Here is a 16,162-nt window from a genome sequence, read left to right on the forward strand (position 1 = left end):
CTCTCAGGTTTACACATGCAACCCTTGCTGAGATATAAGGGCTTCCAGGGTATGACGTACTGGCAGTACTCAAAGCTAATGCAGATCTAGATTTCCAATCTCATGACCAAAATATTGGGAGAGGAAATTGCAAGTATAGTTATGAGGTATTAAAAGGACCAGATTGCAACAGCTGTATTTTAGGAAGGTAGGTCATTTTCTAGGTGGGAATGTGCATAATGTTTAAATGCTTCCCTGATCTGCAACCTTAATGAACTTTGAGAAAGGAAGGCTGTGATGGGAAAGGAAGTTGAGGAGGAAGTTACAATGTTGGGAGGGGGTGGGGGGGGATGGGAGGGAAGGCTTTTTATCCCTGATCTTCCTCCACAGTGGAAGGGAGGGAATAAACAATCCACATTTCCCAATTTATTGCCAGTCACTGACTTGGCTGTAATGTTTATCTTTTAATCTGCAGCAAATTCTTTTTTGATCCATGGCACAAGCCTATCATCAGCCAGCAAAAGTCTCTTCTTCCTCTCCTGATGGACCAGAGCACACAAAGGGACAGTATACATCATGCCGTGCCTCTGCCTCTCTGTGAAAGTGCAGTAAGGCAGAGTAGCACAAATATGTCCTTTCTCTTTGCTATTGTGTCGGTGTGAGCTGAAATTCCCCCCCACCGACAATAACCAGGCTAGCTCAGTCTGGAAGCAAATGAAAAGCTGTATTTACAAGCAGATGAAATGCAATGAATATGTACAAATATACAAAATTCACAACATTTACAAATATATACAATCAACAGAAAAGCACAATCGATCTCCCTTTGCTTCCCCCCAAGGGGACCCTCCCAAAGGGGCCTCCCTCTCCCAGGAGCTTCCCCCCCAGACCCCCCTGGACAGAGAAGCAGAGTTTAGTTAGAGCAGAAAGTTGTTAACTTAGCTGCCAAGGTCAGTACGTGTTATCTTCAGCCAGAAGAGAAGAAGAAACAGCAGCCAGACAGCCCAGCAACTGCCCCCACTGCCGAACGCAGAATGTGCCGAATGCCTACTTTGTTTTGGGTAATAGTCCTTAAACATTTCTATCTATCCAATGGAAGTGTTTAGAACAATCGTTATTTTGCCTTCTTACACCCAATAGTGACTTATTTACATTCTTTCACTTTCTCTGTTCTGAACTTTGCAAGGAAAAATTAAAAAGACAGTTTCAAACCACCACAGCTATTCACAATTTTGTGCTGGGGTGGGTGTTGTGCCTGGAACTTTTGGAGAACAAAATGGATGGTCAAGATCAACACAAGTACAATTTTCTCTTCTCTTTTTTCCTCTCTTTCCCCAAATGCTAGCATGCATATCCAAAACGACTGAACCAGCATCGTTCATAGAATTAGTGTATCCACTACATTTTGCTGCTTTAATTATTTGCTTTGTTTTCCTCTGCCTCTGATTCTTCGTCCCACCAGATCAAGTGCCTTGTTGTGTACCATTTAAAATTTTTGGAACACAAAACACTAATATACATTTCACAAAATTATACATTTACAGTAAATGTCCCAGCTTTTTAGCACAGGTGACAATGATGTACTTCAGTTACAATCGAGAACATCAACAGATTGTATTACAATCTGTCACACATTCTCAGGAGAGAGAAATTGGCAACTCACTACACTGAAGAACAGTAATCAAGCATCTGGAATATTACAGTACAAGTAGATTTTATATGATCTGACTAGTTGAAGCAATTTATACTAATGACTTTTTAGAAATGAGGTTGCCAAGAAGAAAGCTCTGTAACAAGCTTATGTTCATACTGACAACAGAAAACTTCATGCATGTGTCGCTCTAATCAATAGTATCTTCCATCTATTTTACTAATGACACTGCTCTACATTATTTACACCCAAAAGAGATGCACCTTAGAGGGAAAAAAAACAAACAAACAAACAAACAACTCTTGTTTGTAATCAAAATTGATACCCTGCACCCTGTTTTTATAGATGTCTAATGTTCAGGAACAACTTTAGGAATGCACAGTACGCAAAACATTTGTGTCATTTTCTGCACCACTGGCAAATAAAACATAGTAACTGCTTTCTCTCAAGTGAGGAAAATGATATATTGAACAATCTGACCAGAATAGAAAAGCTGTCAAAAAATAATCCAAAGACGTAAAAAACGTCTTCTGGTCTCTATCACTCTGAGCTCGGACCATTACAGAAGTTGGTCCAATAAGAAAATAATCAAAGAAACTGTGAATATGATATTTAATTCTTGAAAGCACAAATTATTAATGTTCTGGCTGAGGTGAAAAGCTCAGTATAGCAGCTTACACTGACAGGGATCCCAGGCCAAAAAACAGCTAAGCTGCTTCTACGGATGAATCTGTCACTCAACAACACACAAAGAGAAAGGAGAAAGTTGAAAGGTATTTATAAATACAATATTCTTTCAAGACAAATATTTTTAAAGAAAGCCATAATCAAAAATTAAAATATCCTAGAAAATTCTTAACTTGGTCATTATATTATATTATGCTTTTCAAGATAGTTATGCACAATTTGATTTATTCAAACAAAGTGCCAATAATTGACATCTTCCAATTCTGAAAACAATATGCAAAATGGAGGTTTGAAATACAAATTTTAGAGCAGTCTTGAAGAAATACAGAGTTTATGAAATACATAGTAAGATTAATTAAATAGCTTAGATATATTGCTATTCTTGAAGCCAGAATAGCTAAACACAAATTCACAGAGCCTTGAAGCCATGGTCTGACCCAGCTTTCACAACCAATGACACCTATACAGCCAGAGGACTGGAAACAGCAAAATGAAGGAAACAGACTAGTCATACATCCTTCTTGCTCCTTGTGCTCCTTTTTCTGCTTTTATTTATCCCCAAACAACTTCTTTTCCAGACAATCAAGCTATTCCTGACCATCTAGATCCTTGGTGGGCCACATTAGGCACAGGAAGAGAGAGCTGCTCTACCTCTCGTTTCACTCTGGTCCAACAAGCAAAGTGAAGTTTCCCATCGTTTCTCTCAGTCACGCATGGTTAAAGGAGAAAACTTCGGCAGGGATACCGAAATTCTTGTGGCCACACTCGGGAGTGGCACAGCTGGTAACATAAGCACACATACATCATAACATTGCAGGCCTTTGGTGTGTCTCAGGGTCAAGAAAAACACCACCCACAAGGAAATCCTCACGACTGACAGCTCTAACCCACTTACAACTCACTGTTGTGGGAGACTCAGGAGATCAGACATTCCACTCTGTCTCATCAAGAGGTTAGAGCTACTGGAACGCTTCTGGACTCCATTCTTGTCTTTCTTGGAGCTGTCTCACTGCTGCCAATGTGCTGCTAGAGCTAGAAACATCACAGTCTTCACCATTGTTTCCCTTGAGTTTGACCTAGCTGAACCTTATTACTTAGCTGCACTTCATTAGATCCACTCTTACTGGCAGATGATCCCAACAAGGTGATGGAAACCCTAAGTGCCTTATGAGTTACCAGGCTGAAGCTGAGAAGACTTGCCATAGCACTGAGTGTAAGGGAAGAGCAACAGAACCTCAGAGGTGGTGTTGTGAGATATACAGGAATGGAGACACACAAAGCCTGAAGAGAAGGAGCTTTTCAGAGCACTTGAAGATTGAAATTCAGAGTAGAAATTGCTGTACAAAAAGGTTAAAAACATGTCTTAGGGCTTATGTTGAGCAAAGATTACATCCTTGAGCCAGAAACATAACCACCCTCAGACTTTTCAGTTTAAAACTATTTTTTGCATGCTAAAGTTGGCAGGCAGCATGACTGAGCTGCAGGTGCCTTTCATCTTCTGAACTTTAGTCCTAAAGTTGTTAGTTTACCTGCTGTTCTGTTTAAAAACATGACAAGACAGGTCAAGACTCAGAGCACTGACCACCTATTCTGACATGGAGATCTCACTGCCTGCAGACCATCTTTGGTGTGGTTTGTGAAGGATGAGGGAGGGAGAAAAAGGGAAGCAACAGCACTTGGCTTAAACCTGGGAGACACAGAAAAACTATGCTGAACAATCAGCAGATGGAAAAAGAGTCATCAAGCACATCTGGGGAGAGCAAACTGTGCATAAAGGGCTTCAAGGAGGCTGGGTATGATTCCCAGTCTAAACACAGAGGGTGTGGATGATTGGCAAATGCCAAGGGAGGTAGCAAGAGGGAATCAGGCAGTGTGTAGAGCACACCAGTGTCTGATGTGAGTGCTACAGAGCAAGGTGGCCCCAGGAAGAGGAGTGAGGCACTGAAGTCATGGCAGGGAGCAGTTACTTTAACATCAAAAAACAGAGTGCTGCAGCAGCACACTTTCTTTCCCCCCCCCCCCCCCCCCCCACAGTCTGGAAGGCTTCGCAGGGGTAATTCTTGCTCTGCTCCTTTGCCAAGAGGAAGCCCAACGCATATGACTTCTGATAGATGTTTCTCCCCCACTGTTAGGGAAGTGTAGATAAGTGCCTGTCAGGTTGAGACTTCTGCAGAGGAATAGCTAACCCCCAACACACATGTAAAGAAGCCTGACAGCTCCCTAAAAGAAAGGATTCTCTTTCTGGAAGAAGCCTGAAGTCACAGAATATACCAGGAGGCCACTTCTCCAGGAAACAGCTTGACCATGACTGATAGGGCTGCTTCAATAAACATGCATACAGGCAAAGGTGCTCCCTACCCGAAGCTCTTCTGATTTGGAAGCATGGGGAACCATAACCATCCACAGCAAAATACCATTACAGCTCTGTGAGATTTTGATATTGCATTCCTTTCATTTCACGCTCCAAATATTGCACAGGAAACTATCCAGCAACTAAAAATCCTCCTTAACATAAGTGAAAATTCACACTATAGGGAAAAAAACCTTATGACTGTGTCTCCTTGGCCTGGTGAAGGACTACCAAACTGCTCTGTAAAGTTCTCTTGTACTGCAGTGTTTAGAAGGGTCCAGCTTTCCCTGACACACATTGTTCTGCCTTCACCATATAAAGCTCTCCAGCTTCTTTGTTTAAGACTGCTTTACAAAAGCAATTATAAAGAATACTATTTTTGTGCTTTGAGTATTCTTCAGTCAATGAAGATGACAATAACATTTCCTTTTGAACATGGTGGTTGTTTTCTTTTGAACATGGGCGTTGAGCAAAAGACCTAACCTTGCTGCTTCCTAGCTCTGGAAACAATTGATCTGCTAGATCTTTCTGCAGGGATGAAGCTTGCTGATGCACATACAGTATCACATGGCTTAGAGGTACAATTGACCAGTATATACACTGAGTACTGCAATTGTCCTAGCCTTGTGATGCTTAATGTACTTACCCTGTGAATAGGCTAGTAGAAATGGTTAAGCAAGGATAGGAAACAGGATTACCAGGTGCTAAAGGACAGCTCGACAGAGGTAGAAACACAGATGGACATTTAAAAAGGCTTGTAGGAAGGGGAAGATCATAATCTGGAATTAGGAGCCTAAAATCTGTTCTATATTAGTAGCTAGATCCATAAAGTTTAATTATTGTTATTCAAATACCTACTTTCCACATCTTTCAAAGGGAATTAAAAGTTGTGTAGGCAATGTTGCATCCAAGGTTCTAAACCAAGTCTAAGTGATTTGCTCAAGATCCATGCCAAACAATGCCATAACTCAGTATCCCAAACCAGCTCTGGGCACCAGGGGAGGTCATGCTAAGATTCAGAAATTCCCTTGCAGTAAATTGAAGTGAACTGACACCAAAGGGCTGATGAGTTGGGGTTATTATAGGCAATTAATACTCTCAGTAATGGACCTGACCAGAGGGCAAATGGGAAGAAAACAGAGAGCCAGCAGCCATCCTCCAGATCTGTTAAGGGCTGTCAAAGCCATCACTCTGTCTATTCAAACCAGGTATATCACACATTGTTTTGAGACAATAGAGTCACCGGACTCTCACACTGTGCTACCTTGATCCTACTAATTCCACGTGGGAGTTCCCAGCATCAGTTTACTCCCTTGCAAGCCCCTTCTAACAGAGAATGCTGTGGCTCCCTGGATTAAGCCATATTATTTTGAAAAGGTTCACAAGAACAACATGGTTCTAAAATATCACTGGGTTTGGTATGTGATTGCCCAGCTGTTCTACATAATACCAAGAGTTACAGACCAGGGCAGGATTTGCAACAGAGGAAATCAAACTAAACTGACAGTAAGGTCTGGATGATGAACCTATGGTACACCTCTGTGCTTGCTGCATTCAGTATAAGACATAGGATCAGAGGATGTTAGCAGTTGGAAGTGATCTTCCAAGACCATCAAGTCCAACCCCAACATCATGGCTGATACTACACAGATAATCTAACAACTTCATTTAGTTTGTTTTTCACTGATTCATATAGACACCAGCCTTCTTTCTTACAGAAAAAGAAGGGAGATGGGTTTTTTTACTGGTGGTGTGGCCATCTTATAACTTCTATATTTAACAAATCAAAGCAGTCTCATTTGCAGGTAGACACTGTAACATTTCTGCATTCAAGGATTTTCCATGTGCACTAACACATATGTAAAAATGGAAATTGTCTTGGATTAACTTTGTGAAATTAATCCAGAATAATAAATGTCATTTACAGTATTTATTACCCTTAAAAGGGACCACCAGAGCTGGGACTGAGAAATAATTTTCTCATATCAGAGAGTCAAGGGTCACAAGAATTTTGGTTCATATGGAGTGTTCTGGATTTTTTGGTTTCTGTTTTAATTTGGAAAAGTAATTAAATAAACATCCTGCTAGTGCACTGACAAAGACCACAGGCTCTCCTGATTTATTCCTCTGAAACATTTCAGTTCAGACTTTTTATGACATAACTTGTGTTTCCAAGGGGATGAAAAAGTGTTTTACAGTCCATGACCTGTATAGGTTCTGTGTAGCACAGATGTTATGATGGACACTTCAAATTGGTACAATTGCTGAATATTACAGAGAATTAGATCTACTGATGAGGTGACCATTTCCAGCCCTGTATTTCTGTGTACTTCTCTTTTCATGTTTATCATGACCTATCTCTTCCCTTGTGGAAGAGATAGGTCCTCATACAGTACTCAGCTCAATTTTAGGGCTAAAGCATTCATCAATGAAGAAGGTATTCAATTACAAGTGCTAGATCGGCTTCTTTTTTCTCTCCTCCTCCCCCTCTCCAATGCCCCCCAGTCCACAGGGACAGATCGCACAGCCACAGAAATTAAATCACTAGCAGCTGATCCAGGACATGTGAATTTGATTCTCCAAAATGCTGAACAGGATTGCCCTTATGCAGAAATTGATATAAATACCTGCTGAACTTCAAACCTGTTAATAACCACAGTCTTCAAAGAAAGCTTTACTTTGTATATGAATATAAACTATAGGTATAATTTACTTTAGTGAGAGCACTTTTGTAGCAAGATAAAAGCCTATAGCATTCCTTTAAGTAGAGACCTATAAATCTGTTGGTGATCATAGCAAGCCAATCGCTAATCTGGTGGCTTAATGGAAAAAGGGAAAAAAAAAAAAAATCACTTAAACAAGCGAGCATCAGTCCTGGAGTTCAAGACCTAATGGTTTCCTATATCCTGAACTCTATAAATTTGTAATCTTTGTATTTTTCAGGTTTTCTGCGTTCTGGAAATGACAAGAAAAAAAATTAAAATAGCGTGAATATAAAATAAAAGGAACGCATCAATGTGTGAGCCATATTTACCTACTATATCTGTAGCTGTTTCTTCTATTTCTTAGCAAAATAGAAAACAAATGGTCAAAACATATTTTAACAATTATTCTCGTTAATTTTTCCCCTAAGCATTTCAATTTTTAACATGTTTTCCCCCAAGTACAGATGGGAATTAATAATATTCTGTCCAGTAGTGTGTAACATGGTAAGGATTTGCATAGCAAATATAAGAAGAAATATGCTGACATTCTAGGGAAGCCTTTGGTGATGCACACATAATCGCTTCCACCCATAAGATTAAAAAATACCTCTTAGCAATATACAGAGAAGGCTTCCCCTGCATCTTAGAAAAGAAGCTCTGCTGGAGGGGCTTTATCTTTTTTGACCCTTTAACCCAGTTTGGGCAAACTTTGTGCTACACAGTCTGTTTGAAAGTGTAAGGTATGTGTTAGAGTGATGATCAGAAACTAGCACAAGATGCATATGTATGGTCAAAGCAAACACTGCTGCTGTCACACAGGATATTTTGTCTGGCTTGTTCCCAATAACTTGGATCACCATATTAACTTTATATTCTAAACTGTATCATTAGGTTCCCTCAAGATGGACATTGTTACCAATTGAATATCTTTGCAAATAATTCACTGCTTTTGACAGAAATACGTGGAATTTGTAACTGCAAGTCTCATGTTCAGCTCAATTATAACATAAAACATCTAAGGGAAAAATAAATGTAAGTTTATTTCATAAAAATTAAAAAGCTTTTAAATGGGAATGTCATCTGTATTATGTAACCCTTGAGAATAAAGCAGTTTACACCTTTACAGTGAAAGGTCATCCACACCTGTATAGCTTCAGAAATCTCCACTTGTGGATGGCTTTTGGTAAAGCAGAAAAAGCGTCTCATATTATAGACACTCTAATATTTGGTGCTAAATAATCCATAAATTGTAATTGTAAAAAAAATCTACTATAACACATTTACTTACTCCCTTTTGAAATCCTAAGCAAAATTCTTCAAATGCACTCAGGTCAATATCTTACAAATCCTTCACGCAGAGCCTTAAGAAGTTTGTGGACCCAATTTACAAAGAATCCTCAGTCAATCACATTCTTACTCAAGTGTACAAAAGGGCCAATAAGCAGACATGACTGCATAGCCATAAAGCAAAACAGCAACCAACTGTCCTCCATCAGGAGGAAAATCACTTCCTGCCTTTTTTTTTTTTTTTTGACAAGTGTAAAGTCTTTGAGCAATCTTCATGATATAATTGCCTTTCATGATATACTGTCAGCTTTTCTATTAAGCTTTGGATAAATTTTCCTCTTGTTCTCCTCCTACTTGTCTCTTGGCGAAATAACATCTCTCTTCAAACTTTTGCCAACCCATTCTCCCACAAAGACAATTTAAAAAGAATAAGTCATTAAGTATCATATTACAGACCCAAAGAAGTCATTAGCTTTGCCATTCATCAAGAGCCAGCTATGTGCTGTTCTTTGCTAGCTATATCCATTTGCACCTGGTTGTCTTTCAGTTTTTCCATTGTACCTATAAATTCCACAAGTAAACTTACGTTCAGCAGATTTAACCTCTTACCACAAACATATGTCAAAAAATATTTAGTTCCCATTCTCTCCCTTTAGACAGCTAAATCAAATTAGTTTGAAGACAAAGGAGAAGCAGCTCTAAAAAGTTCTAGCAATGATTTTCCTCATTGTTAGAGACTGTGTTGGTAGAGGGGTTTCAGGCATGGGCTTGCCATTAGATCACAACCCAAGGCTTAGTGTTTGCTGCTGGAAAACTTTCTCCTTCTTATGAGTCTAAAACGGTCAGAAATTATTTCTTTCAGAAATCACAGAACGTAAATAAATGCTTTCAAACTTTTCATCTTCTGATCATATGTTTGTTTGTTTTTATTCACAAAGTTCTGCAGCTCCTGTATTTCTAAATTGTTGGTCAATATCCTCAATACCAAGTCTTCAAATTTTCTCCACAGCTTCTATGCTGACTTGCAGACCTGCATCAGGTTTCTGCAGGTCAGGGTTTTTTTTACAGATATTCAGTGATTATTTCCAATTTTTACCTCCACCTCATAGTATGTGGAACAACATCCCCGTAAGGACTCAGTGAAGTGATAAGGCCACTAATTAAATAGTATAACATACACTTTGCATTCCCATATGAGCCTTGGGCAGTATCTCAATTACTGTGAATTCAGAGCCAAACCTGGCAACATTTCAAGGTGGAACCCACAACTTTGTCTACACTGGAACTCCAGAGACTCTGAACAATTAATGAAAGTGGCTTTGTATAATCTGTAGCAGAGAATTGTCTTATTTTTCAGTCATCTTCAAAATCACAGAAGCTAAGTCACTGTACTGCGTCTCCTCTTTTTCATGCTTGCTCTCTCTTGCTGGAAATTATTAAGGCTTTGGGCGTATTTGAGGAATATCTTAGAGCCCCATATCCTCACTGACCATCCCTCCTGCAGACAAGCATCCCTTGCCACAAGGGAAGCCATCAGATGCCAAACAATACCCTAGCCTACCCTATGTCATAGCCTCCATTTGTCTCTCTGTGCACATCTCCCTGCCAGCACCTGCCAAAATAATGTTATAGAAATGATATAGAAAGCCAGTACTGTGGATTCTGTCAATTCAAATGAAGCAAGGATATATCTGCAAGGATATATTGTACTACTGATGTAGCTAGGGGAAAAAAAAAAAAATATTGCTCTTCAATTAAAATTGAGCTTCTGTGTTTATTATAAACCCATGCAAACACTGTTTGCTGTGACATGATAAAGAGCTTGTCTTTATAAGGATGGATCCCACACTCTCTTGCTCCTAATATTCAACATTTTGAAAATTTGAGTCATTCACATTTCAACATTTTAACCATCATTTTTTTTAATTTTATTTAATTTGCCTACACTTGCCTACATGTGATTCTTACAAACACAGAAAGTGCAGTTAGCTTGGCATAGTTCACTTTTTTTTTTTACAGAATTCTAAGCCTATAGTCTCAATTACTTTCTGAGTCAATTAGCATTGTGTTTTCCCTAAAAATTCCTATAATATTAGGCAGTTGCCAGCTAAAAGGAAGAATCAGGAGTAGGTGTAATTTAATAAGCAATTATTCTGATGTACTTGTTTTTTTAACAGATTTCAGTTAATTCAGAAAGAGGAAGCTTACCTATGCAATCAGGATTTTGAAATGTGAGAAGTTCTGTATTGTCACATTAAAAATAAAACACAATTTCTATGTTTTATTTAACAGTTCAAAGAATGAGAAAGCTATTTTTGACTGATACAAAATTGAGAAGCTGATATTGAAATGTTGGGAGATTGAGCTTCTGCTAAAGTAAAAAAAAAAAAAAAATCATAACTGGGGTCTGGGACATAAAATCTGTGGAGTAAGATTTATCCTAAACTAGTAACTTGACAAGCAAAGTCACCCAAATCAAAGTAAGGTTTATGAAAGCTAGAGAGTATTCTGCTGTTATGGACAACACAAATTACTACATGAAATGAAGCTGAAAGCAGGCACACTTCAGATGAGTCAGCATGAGCTGTACTAAATCCACTTGGCCAAATAATACAAACTAAATTATGAACTAATATTTGAAAGAGGATGTAAGGCAATAAAAGCAAGGAGAAGAAAGTCCTTTATCTCAAAGATCACTTCATAGGCACAAGGCATAGAATTGCAGAAGCAGATGAGAATACTAAGAGCTTTGACGCAAACGATGTGTTAGTGTTCAATTAGGGCATTGGCATTGTGGTGCCAAAAGCAGCTGCATTTCTTTCAAAAAAGCCTCGTTTTTTAACACTTCAACTGGTACCACTCAGGGTTAAATCAAAGACCAAACAAAAGAACCAGTAGAACAGTTGCATGTGCTGGCTGCTGCTAAAGAAAAAGAGGGGAGGAAAGAAAAAACAAAAACAAACAAACAAAAAAATCACAAACCAAAACTAAGAGAATGCATTGTTTAAATTAAATGGTAGAATATATAAATTAAGGATATTTTCCAGAACTTCAGAAAGATTTTATGAGGCAAGGCTAAAGATACATTTTTTTTATAATATAAGGAACACATCACACATGTGCTGGTAATCACCCTTCAAAAAATACTGTGTATACCTGTGTATGTACCATTTATCTTTTGGGAAGAAAAGCATGGCCAAAATATCTGAACATCTATGGAAAGGACAAGAATTACTGGGCTAAACTTACCAAAAAAAACTCCCTCGTAAAAGGCATAGGTAAAGCTGAAACTATCACCTTTATATATACACACCATTTTCCAGGCTGCAATCTCTTGAAGTCTTGCCTAAAGTCTCATTTCACTGATGAACACTTTTACATACAGCATTCCTGAATACCAGTGTTCCTCAAATGAATTCAGCTAACCAAGCAATTTAGAGTCTCCTAAAGAACTGCCAAATCTTCTGTGCTATTTACATCTCAATCCACACATTTTATCATCACAGATTTCATATTTACTTCCCCATATCACTGATGAAATACTGAATTTCATATTAATCTGAGTAGCACCTCACTAGGAAATCCATCATTTGATGATGATTCACCACTGGCAAGCACTTGAAATCTATTGTGTATCTACTGCTTAGTCCATCTATCAAGTGTGTTTTTGCTGTGCTATAAATCTGATTTTTCACTACAATACTGTGCTTATTAAAAAATATATATAGTCTCTATCAACAGGAAATTTCATATACCGAATAATTTCACTTTCGATGCCATAAAAACATCACAGATGCTTGAAATTATCTATTTCCTGAAAGTCACATTAACTATAATAAGTTTTGTTCCTATTCTCTAATGTTGTTTTCAGATAACACTTTTCATGTTATTTCACTTGGTTTTGATTTCAGGACAACCAGGATATATTTACACAGCTATATCTCTTGCCCTTGTGCATTACTAGCACAAATGGGGTGAGTTTTCAACCGCATGGAATTTCCCTGGTATTCAAATGTTTATTAGAATCAACATTAGCAGACTAAATATCTTAGCCAACTCTTTGCCAACACTAGGCTCCAGTTATTGACATCAGCAAGAGTATCAACTCTACTTCTGTGAGCAGGATAGAAAGTTCTTCCTTGTTCTTATGTAACTCCTGTACATCAACCTTTCCAAAGAGGGAATAGGGATGGTTGAATATTTCCTGAGTAATTATCTCCACTTTAGCCATGTCCAATTTCATAATGGCCTATGCCATCAGTAGGATCTCCTTTGCTCCCAATGTGCTTTAAAAAAATTTCTATTACCCTTTCTACTGGCAGCCATAACTTTTTCTTTTTTTTCAAATTCTTACTTTGTTATCAGTTTTCTCTGCTCTAGATTGAAGAAAGCAAAAGAGAGAGAAATGAGCTTCAGTTTCATAGACTGGTTTTCTATTTCTGCTATCTTCGTTGCATTACTGAATTAGGGTGAGCTTTTATGAAAATTAGTCTCTTTCACGGTATGGAGTCATGACTGAAGATTTTCTGGTAATTCTCTAGATTTAATCAGAACACTCACTTTCTAATAACTCTTTCTAAACAGGGTAAAGTTTTTATACTTCCAGGTCAAATCTATCTACTATAATGAGGTTCAAAATACTGTTGCTTCATGTATCATAAAAATTAATACATGTTCTTTTAAAACCTTCAACAGTGGTTAGAGGTTCTTGCTCCATGAATTCTCCTACACTTGCTTTTAAAAGTAACTACACTTTTTCCTCTCTATGCTTTAGAGTCAGATGTTTCCTATTTTTCTACATAGTCTTTAACAGAATGCCTTTTGTAGCTGTGTGTGTTAGTCCTTACACAGAGTTCTCGATACTCTGCTAGAGACGTACCGAAGTATGGCTACCGCAATTCAAATAGGAATTCAAGTGGACAGTGCAAGGGAAGGGCTGTGTGCAGAGCTCAGCAGACCCCCTCCAAAGTGTCAATTACTGAAAGCTGTGTTACCATACTACAGTTTTCAGACATGGATGCCTAAAGTTAGGCATCAGAATAAAGGATGTAAACTGAGCTAAGTACAAGCAATAGAATTTTCTCAGAGGCACTGATACGTGACAGAGGGGGTTTATGATTTTCAGGTGCCCAAATATGGGTTTCAATGTTTAATTTTTAGAATATTAAATTGAAAATTGTAAGGAATCATTATAAAACTGTTCACTTCAAGATTCTGGAATCTGACAAAGGCTTGCACGTTGTATCCTAAAGCGAAATGAAAACTCATAATGTCGATGGATGGGAAATCCCACATCAACTCACATGCTGTCCTACATCTTTCTCAAATGCATTGCCTTGGTCAGGTTTTGACCTCAACTCTAATTATTCTGGTTTCATAATGGAGGAAGAAATTACTTCTATGGAGTACTGCAGAAGAACAATATCTGTATTCAGAGAAGGGGTAAATATGTTTTTAATTGGGCAGTGTCCCTTCCTCAAATCCAGCAGTGGTTCCACATCTCTAAATACAATTTTAGTACAGCTGAAGAAGCTTTGTCACAGTTTGCATCTACTCAATGACTATTTGTGATTAATCTTAAATATAACTTGTTAGAAATCTTGTACAAAATAGCAACTCACAAGAACTATGTTCCCTCTTAGGGAGAGAAAATTGTGAAATAAAAAGGGGTGCCACATCACTGTCTGTAAAACAGGTATGTAAAAGAGGTATAAGAATCAGATATCCTATTAAAGGATCTTTTACAAAAATAAAATATACTGAGGTTCATTATACTTTTATTCCTCATTTGTATTTTTGAGAAATCTTTGAGACCTCATACTGAGGAAAGAGTTTGTTCACCATTTGCAAGAGTACACAGAGTTTTTATTTTTAATTCATCTTTTGTCCTCTGCCAAAAATTATGACCTCACAGAAAACGAGAAGCTCTATTTGTTCTTAAGAAAAGTGGATATTGTGTGCAGTTTTCTTTGTACTTGTTTATTAAAAACTGAATTCCCTGATAAAAGGTATGATGAAGGCCCCACATGTACTTGTTTTCACCTGCCTGATTTCAGCTGTTGATTTGATCTCAATGTAACAGCATGCCTTTTCAAATATAGGTCACAATTAAATTCTGTGATCTGGTTCTAACGCTTCTCTGCTCTTGCATACTCACATTTTATTTCGATTAGTTATTTTGATTTATAAATAAATGACATGCCTTCTCCTCTCACCCCAGGCAATCAGGTAAACAAAATCTAAGCTTAATTATGCTGTGCTTTCCTCCTTCTTTTAATCATCCCCATTCCAAACTCTAGGGTAACAAGACAAATTGGGTTTGTTGTCATATTTTCTGGACATTTCATCAGCTTTTGATTAGGGATCCGTGTAAGGATATTAACGGTTGCAGCTGACTGGAAAAAAAATTAACTAAAAAGACTGACTTCATTGAAATGGACCTAAAAATATAAACTTCTGTAGTTCACATTTTAAACATGATTATACAAATTCTGTTATGCTATCTGATATCAAATAAGGGTGGGATCATGCTGTGGTTTAGTATGATATAGTTTAAAAGTCAATTAACTACAAGGTATAAACTCATAGCAAACAGACTTCATTAGTTCCACTGTTGAAGGAACTAGTTATTTAAACTCACATATTTTCTGAGATGCTGAATTATTATTGCTCTGGATGCAGAAGGTGCTGGGTGTGACAGAGCTCACTGACTCAACCTCAGAAACGAGAAAACAGAGATACGTTAATCCCAGGACAACTTCTGTCCAGGAACAGTTCAACTTCCTTCATGTGACACAGAGGCTTATATTGTAAACTCAGCATCCCTAATTTTGCTCTCAAAGAATCAACTCAGTGCCTCAGGATGGCAATTCTCAGCACTCTTAATTCCAGAAGCCCTCATTCTATGTTTGTTGCTAGATGTAGCTATCAAAGCCACTAGTAGCGATGCATTTTTGACAGAACTATACACTGTTTACTTCTATTCTCTATTTGCAATGAAGCAGAAGATGTTACATTCCATATGATGTTAAGATGCAATAAAAGTTTTACCATCTGTTGACAAAGAAAGAGGTGAAGAAACATTTGCTAAAATGAATTATTTCCGTTAAAGCCAAGTGTCTTCTATGGCTAAAATGGCCACAGTAACTTTGGAAGATTAGTAGCAAAAGGAAGACCAGGGAAAACATGGGGTTGCTGCTGAATGAGCTGGGTGCCCTGATGACGGATACAGAGAAGGAGCAGTTTCAGAATGCCTTCTTTGCTTCAGTCTAAGACCTCAGAAATCGCAGTCTCTGCAGGTAAAAGTGGATTCCAGGAGCCCATTGACCTTCTTGCCCATTAGGAAGCATGTGGTTAGCAGGTTAACATTATCTTTCCCCTCTACTCTGCCCTAGTGAGGCCACATCTCAAGTATTGTGTCCAGTTTTGAGTGTAACAGAGAACTGGAAAACACCACTTAGAGAGGCTGTAGAGTCTCCTCCTCTGCAGAGATTCAAAACCTGT

Source organism: Indicator indicator, chromosome 23, assembly GCF_027791375.1.
Source record: "Indicator indicator isolate 239-I01 chromosome 23, UM_Iind_1.1, whole genome shotgun sequence".
NCBI classification, from domain to species: Eukaryota; Metazoa; Chordata; class Aves; order Piciformes; family Indicatoridae; genus Indicator; species Indicator indicator.